Genomic DNA, 15,112 nt, shown 5'->3' on the forward strand with positions numbered 1-15,112 from the left:
TTATATTATTTTTATTTCTGACCCAAGTTTTTACCTTCCCCCACTTTTTATCTTTATCTCCTGTATTGTATGCTTATTTGTGAGGGGCAATGACTTTTTATTTTAAACACAAGATGAAGAATAGATAATGTAAAACAGATACAGACAAAAACAGGAGACAGAGACAGAAAAACCCAGGGAAAGTAGACAAAACTTTTAGGAGGTAAGATAGGAATTTAGGAGGTAAGATAGGAATGTACAGTGAGAATATACTGTGATTTCCATATGGGACTTATAGAATTTCTAACATTACTCATGTCTTAAATCTCACAAATACAACTTTGTAATTATTTCATGCTTTCAAGTTTTAATAACAGCTTCAAAATAATGGCCATCAATCAATAAAGGATGTTACTTAATCAAATGAGAAAGCCTATTGATAGATAGAACCAAAATTCATACTTATTCAGTTATTTTTTAAATTAAGTCATATTTACTTAGGTTTTAATTTTTAAAATATTTTTTCTTTTCTAAATTAATATCTTTTTTAAACACTTTGATTACAAATATGATAGTAGTTGGGTTCAGTCATGTAAAGAACACCCCCTTTCACCAATGTCCCAGATCTCCCTCCTACCTACCCCATCCCCACCTGTACTCTAGAGAGGCTTTCTACTTCTCTCATTCATTCACATTGTTATGACAGTTCTCAATGTAGTTATTTCTCTAACTGTACTCATCACTTTTTGTGGTGAGTTTTATGTGAGCTGGACCTTCCAGTCCTCCTCTGTTTTGTCTCTGAGAATTATTGCAAAATGTCTTTTTTTCTTAAAACTCATACAGGAGTGAGACTATTCTGCATCTATCTCTCTCCCTCTGACTTATTTCATTCAGCACAATAGATTCCATGTATATCAATGTATAAGAACATTTCATGACTTCATCTTTCCTGACGGCTGCATAATATTCCATTGTATATATGTACCACAGTTTCTTTAGTCATTCATCTGTTGAACAACATCTTGGTTGTTTCCAAAGTCTGGCTATTGTAAATAGCACTGCAATGAATATAGGTGTGAGGAACGTATTTTTTATTTTTTAAATAAAATTTTAAATATTACCCCTCTATTAGATTAAGAAAGGCTGAGCTGAATTCTGCTGTGGCTCTGAAGCACAGCAGACCTCTTTGGATTTTCTTCTCTGTTTGCTCTGGCCTAAGACTTGATCCTGTGTGGCTTCCTCCCCTGAGGACTCCCCTTCCTTGGAGGTGAGTTGACCTGCCCACAAAGGGTGGAGCCAGCTGAATTCTACTATGGTTCTGAAGCTCAGCAGACCTCTTTGGACTTTCTTCTATGCCTGCTCTGGCCTAAGAATTGATGCTGTGTGGCTTCCTACGGTTTGCTATGCAGCTGCACACATCATCTAGCCAATGAATATCACCACAACCCACAGAAAAACCCATAATACAAGTGTGACAATGAAGAAACAACGAAGACCAACACCAGGCATAAAAAATAAAGATGAAAACTCTGATGACCTGAAAAAGGCCAACCACCTAGTTAGTCTCTCATATGTGGAGTTTAGAGAAGAAATATGGAGGATGTTCACAGAACTCAAAAAAAGCATAGATTGAGTTGAACAGAACACTCATAAGAACCAAGAAAATATGAAGACAGAAATCAGAAAACTCTAAACTGAAATAACAGATCAAGTAACAGGTCTGAAAAACTCAGTAGACAAATGGAAAACTCAATAGTGGGGCAGGAGAGATAGCATGGAGGTGGGCATTTGCCTTTTATGCAGAAGGTCATTGGTTCGAATCCCAGCATATCCCATATGGTCCCTGAACCTGTCAGGGGCGATTTCTGAGCTTAGAACCAGGAGTAGCTCCTGAGCACTGCTGGGTGTGACCCTTCTTCCCCCCCCCCAAAAAAAAAAAAGAAAAAAAAAAGAAAAACTCAATGGAAAGCCTCTCAAACAGGTCACCAGCAGCTGAGTATAGAATTAGTGAGCTGGAAGATGCGATACATAACAATTCCATACAGTTGAAGAGATTGGAAAAAAATTCTTAAAGCAAATGATCAGGCAATGAAAAAATTACTCAAAGAATGTGAACAGATGAAAATAGAAGTCTTTGATAAGCTCAACAGAAACAACTTAAGAATCATTGGAGTCCCAGAGACCCATGAAAAAAATCTCCAGAAAGAATCAACAGTCAAGACATCATTAAAGAGAAACAACCAGAGCTAAAGAATACATGCGACCAAATCCTGCATGCCCGAAGAGAATCAAGTAAAAGAGACCCCAAAAAATACCCCAAGACACATCCTAGTCACAATGATAAATCCCACAGATAGAGACAGAATACTGAAAGCAGCAAGATCAAAAAGAAAATTTCATTTAAGGGAGCATCCTTGAGATTTACAGCAGTCCTGTCACAGAAGGCAGTGGTGGGACATAGTAACAAAACTCAATAAAATAAATGCTTCTCCTAGAATAATGCACTCAGCAAAAACTCACTTTCAGGTTTGAAGGAAGTATACATGGCCTCACAGATAAACAACAGCTCAGAAACTTTACATACTCAAAATCAGCCTTAAAAGAAAAACTGAAAGATCTACTTTAAGACAAGACTGACCAACAGACACACCAAACTTCTACACAAGGATGGCACTAAATTCCATGACAATTATCTCTCTCAATGTCAGTGGACTAAGTGCACCAGTTAAGAGACACAGAGCGGCTAAATGGATCAAAAACTAATCCAACCTTCTACTGCCTACAATATGTATGCCTACAAAATGTTCTGAATAGTCAGAACAAATATAGACTCAAAATCAAAGGCTGGAGGAAAATCATCTAAGCAAACAACACCCATAAAAAAGCTGGAGTGGCCATAGTAATATCAAATGACACAAGCTTTATACTCAAAAAATAGTAAGGGACGAAGATGGACATTTTGTACTAGTCAAGGAATATGTACAGCAGGAAGAAATCACTCTCCTAAACATATATCACCCAATGAAGGGCCAGCAAAATATTCAATACAATTGTTGACAAATCTGAAAAAGGATATCAATAACAACACAATAATTTTGAGAGACCTCAACATGGCCCTGTCAACACTTGTTAGGTCAACCAGACAGAAACCCAACAAGAATATACTAGACCTGAAAAGAGAAATGGAAGAAAGAGGACTAGTAGATATATATAGGACACACTATCCTCAGAAACCTAGATAAACATTTTTATCCAATGTACATGGGTCATTCTCTAGGATAGACTACATGCTGGCACATAAAACGTACCTCCATAAGATCAAGAGGATAGAAATTTTGCAGGTTATCTTCACTGACCACAAGGCTCTGAAATTAGATGTGAACTACAAAGAGATACAAAAGAAAAACTTTAACACCTGGAAATGAAACAACATACTACTGAACAACTAGTGTGTCAGAAAATAAAATCAAAGAGGAAATAAAAACTTTCCTTAAAACAAATGACAATGAAGACATAAACTATCAGAACCTATGGGACACAGCAAAAGTGGTACTGAGAGGAAAATTTATAGCTTTGCAAGCACACGTTAGGAAGGAAGAAGGGGCATACCTGAATAGTTTAATGACACAGCTCATAGAATTAGAAAATGATCAACAAAAGGAACTAAGAACAGGGAGACAGAAGTAAATAACAAAGATTAGAGCAGAAATCAATGAAGTGGAAACCCCAAAAACAATAGATCAATGAAAGCAAAAAAAATTTTTTTTTTTTTTGGTTTTTGGGCCACACCCGTTTGACACTCAGGGGTTACTCTTGGCTATGAGCTCAGAAATCGCCCCTGGCTTGGGGAGACCATATGGGACGCCGGGGGATCGAACCGTGGTCCGTCCTACACTAGCGCTTGTAAGGCAGACACCTTACCTCTAGCGCCACCTTCCCGGCCCCATGTTTTTTTTTTTTTTTAAATAAACAAGATTGATAGACCATTGGCAAAACTCACAAAGAAAGAGAGAGAAACTTAATAACCCGTATCAGAAATGAAAAGGGGGAGACCACTACAGATATTGCAGAGATTCAAAGGTAATCAGAAACTACTTTGAGAAACTCTATGCCACTAAACGTAAGAACCTAGAAGAAATGGATACATTCTTGGACTCATAACCTTCCATGGTTGAATAAGGATGATGTAGCATATCTAGACCTCCCCATCAGTATTGAGGAAATGAAAACTGTAATCAAATTTCTACCCAAAAACAAAAGCTCAGGCCCAGATGGATTTACTAATGAATTCTTTCAAACCTTTCAAGAGGAACTACTACCATGTAATTGAAAAAAAAAAACAGGAACACTTCCAAATAGCTTTTACAAAGCCAACATTACCTTGATACCCAAACCAGACAGAGATGCTACCAAAAAAGAAAATTACAGGTCAATATTCCTGATGAACACAGATGCAAAGATCCTCAACAAAATCCTGGCAAATAGGATCCAATGCCTCATCAAGAAGATAATCCACTGCTATCTAATAGGTTTCATCCCAGGAATGCAAGGATGGTTTAACATTCATAAATCTATTAACATAGTACACAATGTCAACAACAAGAAAAATAAAAATCACATGATCATATTAATAGATGCAGAGAAAGCATTTGATAAGGTCCAGCACCCATTCTTGATAAAAACTCTCAGCAAGATGGTAATTTACAACATTTACAACAAGCCAATGGCAAATATGGAGAAAAAGTAAACACTCTCTAAATTCTGGTACAAGACAAGGCTGTCCACTCTCACCACTCCTGTTCAACATAGCACTGGAAGTACTTGCTATAGCAATTAGGCAAGAAATATCAAGAGAATCCAGTTAGGAAAGGAAGAAGTCAAGCTCTCACTGTTTGAAAATGACATGATACTCTATTTAGAAAATCCTAAAGACTCTACCAAAAAGCTTCTAGAAACAATAGATTCATATAGCTAGGTGGCAGGCTATAAAATTAACACACAAAAATCTATGACTTTTTATACACCAATAATGATAGAGAAGAAATAGACATTAAGAATAAAACCCATTTACATTAGTGCCACACAAACTCAAATATCTTGGAGTTAACTTGACTAAAGATGTGAAGGACTTATACAAAGAAAACTATAAAATCCTGCTCCAAGAAATAAGAGAGGACACATAAGAGAGGAAATGGAAACACATACCCTGCTCATGGATTGGCATGAGTAACATCATTAAAATGGCAATACTCCCCAAAGCATTGTACATATTTAATGTGATCCCTCTAAAGATACCCATGACATTCTTCAAAGACGTGGATCAAACACTTCTGAAATGCGTTTGGAACAATAAACACCTCGAATATCTAAAGCAATCCTTGGGAAAAGGAATTTGGGAGACATTATTTTATCCTATTTTAAACTGTACTACAAAGCAATAGTTATCAAAACAGCATGGTATTGGAATAAAGACAGACCACAGATCAGTGGAATATGCTTGAGTACTCAGAGAATGCTCCCCAGACATATAATCACCAAGTTTTTCATAAAAGGAGCAAGATATCCTAAATGGAGCAAGGAAAGTTTCTACAACAATTGTTGTTGGCACAACTGGTTAGCAACTTGCAAAAAAGTGAATTCAGACCCCCAGCTAACACCATGTAGAAGGTAAAATCCAAATGGATTAAAGACCTGGATATCAGATCTGAAACCCTAAGATATATAGAACAACATGTAGGTAAAACACTCTATGACATTGAGACTAAAGGCATCTTTAATGAGGAAACAGCACCCTTCAAACAAGTGGAATCAGATAAACAGATGGGAATATATTAAGCTGAGCTGTTTCTGTACTTCAAAGGAAATCGTGCCCAGTATATAAAAGCCACCCACTGAGTGGGAGAAACTATTCACCCAATACCTATCAGATAAGGGGCTAATATCCAAAATATACAAGGCACTGTTGTAATTTTACAAGAAAAAACATCTAATCCCATTAAAAATGGGGAGAAGAAATGAACAGAAACTTTGCCAAAGAAGAAATACAAATGGCCATAAGGCACATGAAAAAATGCTCCACATCACTAATAATCAGGGAGATGCAAATCTAATCAACTACGAGGTACCATCTCACACCACAGATATTGGCACACATCACAAAGAACGAGAACAAGCAGTGCTGGTGGGGATGTGGAGAGAAAGAAACTCTTATTCACTGTTGGTTGGAATTCTGTCTAGTCCAACCTTTATGGAAAGTGATATGGAGTGAACTGGAAATTGAGCTCCCATACAATCCAGTTATACCACTCCTAGGGATATACCCTAGGAACACAAAAATACAATACAAAAAAATCCTTTCCTCACACCTATATTCATTGCAGCACTATTTACTATAGCCAGACTCTGGAAACAACCTCTGGTACATATACACAATGGAATATTATGTAGCTGTCAGGAGAGATGAAGTCATGACATTTTCCTATACATTGATGTACATGGAATCTATTATGCTGAGTGAAATAAGTCAGAGGGACAGAGATAGACGTAGAATAGCCTCACTCATTTATGGGTTTTAAGAAAAACAAAAGACATTTTTACAATAATTTTCAGAGACAAAAGTGAGGAGGGCTGCAAGGTCCAGCTCACAACATGAAGCTCACCACAAAGAGTGATGAGTACAGTTAGAGAAATAACTACATTGAGAACTATCATAACAATGTGAATGAATAAATGAATGAGGGAAGTAGAAAGCCTGTCTAGAATACAGGTGGGGATGGGGTGGGGAGGAGGGAGATTTGGGACATTGGTGATGGGAATGTTGCACTGGTGAATGGGGGTGTTCTTTACATGACTGAAGCCCAACTACAATCATATTTGTAATCAAGGTGTTTAAATAAAGATATTAATAAAAGAAAGGCCTGTTTAGTCCTAGTAAGGATTTTTATATTTTTTTAAATGTCATTAAGCTTCACTTACACTGAATATGCTATGTCTACTCTAGTAATTTTTTATTCGATGCTTTTATTTATTTACAAGTATTTTAACACTACTTATAATATAATTTTTTTAAAAACATAAGGCCAATATTCCTTTTATATGATAAAACATACTTTTATATTGATGCAGAAGGTGATAGCACACTGTGTTTGTTCATGGCCAGGTTCTTCAACATTGTTAGGAACGAAAATATTGAGTTGTAAAGATGCTCAGTCTCAGACAATTTTAAATCGAAGAGAAAGAAATAGAAGCTTCCTAGGTGTGAAAGAACTTAATGTAGGACTAAATTAAGTATGGCTCATTTTGTGGGGTTCTTACAGGAAAACTGGGTCTTTGTGTTAGTTGTCAACAATGCGAATGTTACGGAGAATGCATAGATACCAATGGAGTTAATTGACTGGTTTTGTTTTTTGACAATTTGCCTTTTTTGTTTGTTTATTTTTGAGCCACACACAGGCAGAGGTCGGCAGTTACTTCTGGCTCTGCACTAAGAAATTATACCTGGTGATTGCTCAGGGCATGAAATGGGATGATGGAGATCCTGATTAGCCACATGCAAGGCAAATGTCTTACCTGCTATATTAAAGGGCCAGTATGTATTACCTATTATATCTAGTATCTGGTGAGATTAAGCTCTGGAGCAGAACTTATGATTTTGGAAACATGCTAACTTCTTAGAAAGATTCCAAGATTTTTCAGGAATGTTTAATATGGAAGACAGCTGAAATGGAGCTGCTTGTAGCAGCTGGCAAGGGGAAACTGAGGCATTTTCTTTCAATACCTTTATAGGCCTATTAATATTTTCCCTTAACTCTTTTAATGCTCTGCTCACTCTTACCAAATTGTACACATGTAGAATTTATATACTTCATGATTATCTTAAAATGTATTACAATACAGTTATATTATTTTAGTTTATATACCTAGAAAAAGACAAAGATATATTGTCTAAGAAACTTATTTTATCAACTCATTGATTTACAATTTATTTATCTATATGTGTAGGTATCACTACTTTTCCAATAAATGAAAAAATAACAATTCTCATATGTGAGATATAAAGAAGCATAATAAGGGAACATAAGACAGCCAAAGGAACAACAAATGACCAGTTATGGAACTGGAAATTTTATCTCATGTAGCTTATGTGGGAATGGCAGAGGCCCTTGGGATTACTGATGGAGGGAAGTTGGGTATTTTTTTTTGGAATAACGCATGTGTAAATAATGCATGTGTTGAAATAATGTATGTGTAAAGGTATAATTAATAGTATTGTAAAACCTAGTAATGCTGCAGATGGCCAGTGTTGCTAAGCAGAACCTTCGTGGGGTCCAGGAACCTTTCACAGGGAGAGAAGCGGGAGCACGAGTGGATGAATATCAAATATGAAAATAAAATAAACGAGACCACACAAAATGCATTGTATGGGGGCCCTCGTCCAAGAAACGAGAGACAAATTTACTTTTCAGCTGATGACATTTATAAGCACAAACTCTGGTATGCAAGGTGTCCTCAGGGAAAACAAAGAGCAGGAGAGCAGTAAAATGGAGAAACAGGCCTAGAATCTACATATCAAAATGACTATTCTATAGGTGAGAAAGACCCCTGCTAGACTGCTGTGAAACCAGAGCTAGAGATGTTTTTGGTTTAGCAAAAAGCAGGTTTTTCAAGAAACCAGGAGGAGAGAGACAGAGATATTTATGATGTTTGTGTAGTTGCCGGAAAATAGATTTTAGGGGGGACGGAAATAATTGTTTACCATCATAGAGCTAGACTCAGAAAAACAAGCTGCTGGCGCCAGGATATACAAACTAGCCAGCAGGGAACTTTTGGAGGGTTTTTGGTACTGACATTTCTTTGTCTGTAGGAAAGCTGAGGCTGGATTTCTATAGTGTCCAAATAAAGAGAAAAATGTAATGTTACAGCCATGTTGGAATTACTGCCAATTATCCACGCAAAGGGTCAAATGATTGACTTCGCTAAGCGGGCCTTTTGGCAAATAATTCTTTTGGAGGAAGACACTGCACCAGGGAAGGAAAAAAACCACATCTGGTGCATGCTTTCCTTAAATGGAAGGTAACATAGTAATTCAATTAAAATGGTAGAATAAGCACAAAACTCTCAACTGTAGCATATGATACCTCATCTCAGTATTTAGAATCTTTTTTTGTTTATTTGTTTTTGGGTCACATCCAGTGGCACTCAGGGATTAATTCTGGCTCTGTGCTCAGAAATTGCTCCTGGTAGGCTTGGGGAACTAGATGGGGAACTGAGATTTGAACCACCATCTCTGTCCTGGATAGGCTGCATGCAAGGCAAACACCCTACTGCTGTGCAATCACTCTGGCCACTGAATATTTGAAGTCTAAACTTCACAAAGAGGAGAAGTTCCAATTAGAAAAGAAACTATGTATAGATGAGATGCAATATAGACAGTAGGATTCTCAACCTCTATACTGTAGAGATTAAGGTTTTTTTTTTTGTTTGTTTGTTTTTTGTTTTTTTGTTTTGGGGCCACACGCGGTGGTTCTCAGGGGTTACTCCTGGCTGTCTGCTCAGAAATAGCCCCTGGCAGGCACAGGGGACCACAGGGGACACCGGGATTCAAACCAACCATCTTAGGTCCTGGATCGGCTGCTTGCAAGGCAGACACCACTGTGCTATCTCTCCGGGCCCAGAGAGATTAAGTTTTTAATGAAATATTTATTCATGGTTTTGTCTTTCCTCTTCTTGCTTATTGTAATATATATATTGGTTTTTGGGTCACACCCGGCAGGGCTTAGGGGTTACTCCTGGCTCTATGCTCAGAAATCGCTCCTGGCAGGCTCAGGGGACCATATGGGATGCAGGGATTCGAACCACAGTCCTTCTGCATGAAAGGCAAACGCCTTTTCTCCATGCTATCTCTCCAGCCCCAATGTAATATTTTTTTTCCCTTTTGCTCAGAGTCTTCTCAGTTCTGTTTCTCAAACCTCTCATTTTCCTTAAGATCTACATTAGACTACCTCCATTAAAGGATTGCAAGAAACTTAACTTTTTTCAGTTTTTTTTAAGGCAGAGAAAGTTGAATCTCTACACTATTTTAGTTAGTCCTTTTCTTTTTCATACTCAAAGATTCTTCAAAGTGCAATAGAACTCATCTTAATGATCTTAATTCTCTGTGGCAAACAACAGCAGAAATGAAATTTACTGCAAGGACATATAGTACCTTTCAGAATCAAAGGAGTGGCTGCTTAGCCAAGCTAGAATGGGAGCAGGAGCCAGAAAAATGCTTCACAGACAAGAATGAGAACATTTGCTTATGGCAGACCTTTGGGGGTGAACACCCCAAAATGCCAACAGTTGCTGTCAACCGTATGCAGTATGTCAGTGACTTTGTCCTTCAGTGTCTTAGAATTAATTTGTGTTTGGTGTCTGGACTCAAACTCAAAACCTTACACATTTAGAATCCCACTATGCACACTATCATTAAGCCAGGTCTCTGACTCTGTCTTTGAGTTCTGCGATTTTTAGTACCAAGCCAAAAATTGACCTGATCTAATCTGAGTGACATAATTGCTCCAGTGATTAGAAAGGAGGGGGCAAATAATAGCTTCTCATCCATTAAGGCAAGACCTGTTTGCTACCAAGAACCATTCATTATATGGGAGTATATCCTTCTACCTATAAGGATATACAGATGTTGAAAGTCAAAGGAGAAATATGCCTTCTGGGGCTTTATGCTCTATTCTGTACTACTCAGGATCACCTAAGATCCTGAAAAATTTTACAGTTAGTCTGAACGAATTCAGTAGCACTAAAGAGCTTAAGGAGCTGAGGGGCACGGTGAAGGCAATGGTCCAGAATTACTTGGACTCCATGTTGCCTCTAGATTTCAAGGGCAAAGAGCCTAAGGTAACGTGAACAGTCCAGGTCTATCCTCAAAATTTTTGGTAAAGGATGTACTATTATTCTGTTGGGAGTTCTAACTGTGCCACATTTCTTTACATTTCTATTGCTTCAAAAATGCATACCAGCTACAAATAACTCTTTCTAACTAGCTTTCATTTAGATTTTGTAATTTCCCTGCACTTTGGGCAACTTTCCAGTTTTTTTTTCTTTGGAGATATAACTAGTTAAGTCATTTTGGATATTAATTAAATGGGTTAAACAGGTCCTTATGACTTATTTGCTTAATATTTAGCACAATATATATATATATATATAAACTATATATTGTTTGTTTGTTTTGGACTTTCCAAGTGATATTCAGAAAACCTGGGGATATTTTGAGAGATTTTTTAGCCAAGCAAGCTGGTGGTTCGGGGGTGAGATACTGATCAGGCCTTGCAGTGCTAGGACTACCCAAACTATCCTGGTGTGTCTGGGTTCTCCAGGGCCAGAACTGTCTATGCTTGGGGAACCACATGGTGTCAATGATCAAACTGGGGTTGGCTGCATGCACAACCTTAAATTTTGTGCTATGTTTCAGCCCCATTTTAGAAGTTTTAATTGATGCTTCACCATTTGCCAGCTACTGTGTGATTTATTGCACAATGGCACACATGTACTTTAGTTAGGTTTCTGTGAAGAGGTAGAGTTGCATATAGATGGACTGAGGGGACAAGAGTAGTTGATGAAAAAATTGATACACAAGTAGAAATCACACTCTTATGAGTAGTTGGTGCAAAGCCTAAGGTACTCACTTTCTCCTCAACTCTACTGAGATATATTTTATAAAGAAAATTGTAATATTTATAAAGAATAATAAGATGATTGATATATTTACATTCTAGAATGATCCCTATAATCAAGTAAACGCATCCACCACCTTTTAAAATTAGCTTGTATATGTGGATGCTTAAGAGCTATTCTTTTATTGAATGTCAAGTATACAGTATAGCACAGGGGTGGCGAACAGGATTTTTACCCTCACTCAAAATGGCAAAATGCAATATGTGTTTAATATATTATTGGTAAAATTATATGCTTTTGTGTAGTGTTTGTCTGTTTTGGCAGGTCACTGCATGGTGTGGCTCTCTGACTCTCACAGTTTAAAATTTTGGCTCTTTGTGTTGAATTTGTTCGCCATCCCTGCTAGCACTATTGTGTGTGTGTATGTGTGTGTGTGTGTGTGTGTGTGTGTGTGTGTGTGTGCGCATGTGTGTGCCACACCTGGAGATGCTCATTTCTGGTAGCCTGAGAGGGACCATAAGGGATGGCAAGGATTGAACCAGGGTCAGTCCTATGTTGGTCACGTGCAAGGCAAAAACCCTACTGCTGAGCTATAGCTCCGCCCCCCCAGTACAGAACTATTTACTAGAGTCACTGTGTTGTACATTAGAGCTTGTTCACTAAAGTGCCACCTCGACACCAATAAGAAAGGTAAAAAAAAGTTGAAGGCTGCTAGCAAGAAGAAGGGAACCAAGGGAGAGTTTAATCAGCTATTTCCCTATCACCTGAGGCTGGGGTTAGTCAGCCTTATGCCTTGTGAACCAGTGGGTTAGTCTCTGTCTCTTATTTCCCTTTATAGAGGGAATAAGCCAACTCAGGACTTCTCACCTGCGGACCATGCACTGGCTCCCCAAAGCCCACAGTCTAAGCTCAACATAGATTTAACATTAGAGTAACTGGGTAAAGTAAATTGTTCAAGCATTGTTTTTTTTTTTTTTTTAACCAGGTAAAGACAGATGGCAATTCTTAACATGCTGGCTCAATAAAGAAATGCTGATTTCAAAAAAAAAAAGTAGCAATTTTATTTTATGGTTTAAAATTTTCTCTTCCCTTTGTGTTGTTGTTGTGAAGACTGAGGTCTACACATACAAATACACATACACATACTGCTGGGCTGGCCAGGAGTCCAAATGGCAATGTCACCAGGATTGTGTTGGCATCTAGAGGGCACTGAGAATGAACAAAGTTTCATGGTGACATGGCAGGTGCTTCTTCCTCCGTGGCTGAGCTCTCTGTAGACTCCTTCATTTATTATATACCGAGATAACATTGGTTTAGATATACAATTGTTTATGCTTTAAAAAGAAAGTTTCTGATGGAGTTCACCAGGTGGCTTATAGGAAATGGTGAGAGAGGTAGCAGGCTTGGGAAGAAAACTGCCTTTCCTTACACACCTCTGTCACCTGCAGAAGCCCCTGGGAAATTTAGGACTGATGAGAGTCTGTTATGAGCCTCTGCATGGCCTGGATGCTCATGTCTCACCAACCCCATGAGGCTGCTGACAAACTGCAGCTGATGGCTACTTGTTCTATGTGGAGTGGAGGTGTGGGAGATGAACCCTGTCACCCAATTTGTTAGAAAGCAGTGGACTTAGTCTGGAATAAGAAATTTCTCTTTGCAGGAAAGTCAGTTCTAATCTCACCTAAAAAACTCACAGAAAAAACTGTCACTATGTACCATGGATATAACCATGAAAGACTTGTAATGCACTTTGGTCACAATAAAAATTAAAAAAAATTAGGAAGAGACAAATAGTGAAATATAAGGAGTTTATTGGGAAATAAAGAGAGGGAAGGAGAGAGCTTGGTTGCAATATATTCTCAGAAAGCCAGTACTCACAGTTTGAAAGTATGAAAATACAAGTCTCTAGAGGGGAGATGTGGGTGAAGGTATGCCCTCAGCATGGGCTCCTGGCATCCTGGGAGCAGGCATCCTGGCTCTAGGCAGTATGTATGCCTCTTTGTTTGTTCTCTGCCACATTAATTTATATACAGTTTTCCCAAACTGCACCCCCACTACAGTGCCTAGGGTGGTTGCCAAGTAGGAGAGCTGGGGTCAGTTGATGGTCCTCTCTTTTAATCGTCCTTGTTCTGGAGGTGGAGTCTTTCTCATGGGGATCCTGTCCTTTCAGGGATTCAGCCTTGCTTGGGCCTGGAAATCTGCATCACAATGGCTTTCCAGGCTCTTGAGATGGTTCCTTTGTTTTATAGGACTCCATGCTTTGGGGGCAAGTTTAGGTTTCAGAGACAAGTTTTCTCCCAAAGTACATTAGGATCCTCCCACATCTTTTTGCTTATAATTCTCACATCATGCTCACCTCTGAAGTGAAAAAAATTACAAATTTTGAAGGAGGCACCTTTCTCGGTATGAAGAAATATAATAAAAGAGGTTAGGATTTTTTGGTTTCTTCAGGTTATCTAGCAAGACACTGCACTATTAATAGACTGGGGCCACAAAGCTTTGCATATTAATTAGGTAAGGGACTTTATGGTCATGTTGACCCCCAAACCTCTGCAAATTGACTACTTCTGTGCCCAATTTTCTTCAGAATTGTTTAGAACTTGTGTATCTTATACTTGAAAATTTGTACACTTTGAGATCCTCCCCATCTCCCATACCTCCAAGTCTCTGACAACCCTACTCTTCTCTAATAGTATGAGTTTGACTAATTTTAAAAGAGTCTATGTATCCATGATCTAATAGTTATTTTTCTTTTCTGATTTATTTAACATAATATATTTCAGGTTTGTTCATTTTTTGGGGTACATCCGGTGATGCTCAGGGATTACTCCTGGCTATGCGCTCAGGCTTGGGACACCATATAGGATACTGGGGATCAAACTGAGGTCCCTACTGGGTCAGCTGTGTGCAAGGCAAACACTCTACTGCTGCGCCATCTCTCCAGCCCCATATTTTATTTTTTAAGATGAAATAATGTTCCATGGACCCTTTGGTTGTTTCCATATGTTGACCATGTAGCCATTGTGGATAATGCTGCAATGAACATGGGTGATGCAGCATTTGAGGTAGTGATTCCATTTCTTCTAATTAATTTGTTTTTGGTTTGGGGCCACACCCAACAGTGTTTAGGGTTACTCCTGGCTCTGAATTCAGGAATTACTCCTGGAAGTGCCTGAGGGTTCATTTGGGATTGGAGCTCGTTGATTGTGTGCAAGGTAAAAATCCCCTACTCACTGTTCTATCATTCTAACCTCATGATTTCATTTTTTAGACAGATACCCAGAAGAGAGATAACTGGATTATACAGTAATTCTTTTTTATATTTTTAAGGAACCATCAAACTATTTCTCTAATGCCTGTTATAGATAGTATTCCCACCAATGATGCACAAAGAATTTCCTTTTCTGCATATCCTTGTCAACATTTGTTATCTTTTTTGGATAATAGTCATCACAAAACATGT

The sequence above is a fragment of the Suncus etruscus genome, chromosome 10, assembly GCF_024139225.1.
Source record: "Suncus etruscus isolate mSunEtr1 chromosome 10, mSunEtr1.pri.cur, whole genome shotgun sequence".
In the NCBI taxonomy this organism is placed as follows: domain Eukaryota; kingdom Metazoa; phylum Chordata; class Mammalia; order Eulipotyphla; family Soricidae; genus Suncus; species Suncus etruscus.